This window comes from Myotis davidii, unplaced genomic scaffold (assembly GCF_000327345.1).
Source record: "Myotis davidii unplaced genomic scaffold, ASM32734v1 scaffold1786, whole genome shotgun sequence".
Taxonomy (NCBI): Eukaryota; Metazoa; Chordata; class Mammalia; order Chiroptera; family Vespertilionidae; genus Myotis; species Myotis davidii.
Genome location: NW_006297147.1, coordinates 202,167 through 203,063, shown reverse-complemented (window position 1 = coordinate 203,063; position 897 = coordinate 202,167). Strand labels below are relative to the sequence as shown.

At 44.9% G+C, this 897-nt stretch overlaps 1 protein-coding gene and 1 long non-coding RNA gene across 2 annotated transcripts in view; both read left to right on the top strand.

Annotated features, from left to right (window-relative positions):
- The window catches only part of LOC107184524, a 3,404-nt gene extending 2,567 nt beyond the window's left edge, over positions 1-837 (top strand). Inside the window, exon 2 of the long non-coding RNA XR_001515372.1 lies at positions 4-837. This is a non-coding gene — a long non-coding RNA (uncharacterized LOC107184524). The remainder of the gene's footprint in view (positions 1-3) is intronic.
- Positions 1-897, top strand: part of LOC102766004 (zinc finger protein 883) — a 35,448-nt gene that overhangs the window by 17,228 nt on the left and 17,323 nt on the right. The window lies entirely within an intron of this gene.

The window sequence follows — 897 nt, the reverse complement described above, 5'->3', positions numbered from 1 at the left end:
AAGGTCTTATTTCCTTTCACTCTATTTGCCATATGCATCTGACTTGTGGTCCCCAGAAAACTTCACCTGAGTTCAGCGAGCAGCTTATAGAACTGCCTTTCCCAGGGACAGGGTTTTTCTAGGTAACAGTGACAGATTTTTGAGTGACTAAGTCACGGATGCAAGAACTGCCAAGCTCTTGTCCCTTTCATTTGTAAAATATTGAAAGACTTTCTAAGTCTTCTTTAACTTAGGTGTTCTATTTACTGTCTGTGGGAGTTTATAAGCAGATTTGGGTTCTACAGGCATCAGGAGGTGAACAATTTAATGGGTATCTCAAACTTTCTCTGCCTATGGGAAGAATACAGGGTGCAGAAATTAGCTCAGCAGTTTAGGCTAGATTTCAGCCCTCATATCAAGCCTAATGCTGTGAGTTTTAGGAAAGTTTCAGGAGATCACTCCAAAGAGTGGCTAGCTGTGCCAACCTCAGATCCTTCCGGAAGGAACATGAATTATTTTCTGTTTTTGTGGGGGAGAGCTCTTGTCCAGGTCTTACAAAGGGTTCTTCGCCCTAATGCCTATAATTCCATGGGTGATTATCACTGGTTGGAGGACCACAGGGATGAGGGGAGCCATGATTGCTACAGAACCACTGGCCTACATGGTGTTGGAAGAGATTGCTGCCATCGAGATGGAATGAGCTTATAAATGTGCATTCAGAACTGTTCTGAGGAAAACACTGCAGGGTGGCATGTACACAGATCTGAGAATCTCCACGCATGTTTACGAGTATTTTCTGTGGCCTCTGAGAATTTCACTTCAGAGCCATTGGTGCCTTGGCACAAAAAGAATGATAAAGGCCGAAGCCGGTTTGGCTCAGTGGATAGAGCATCGGCTTTTGGGCTGAAGGGGCCCCGG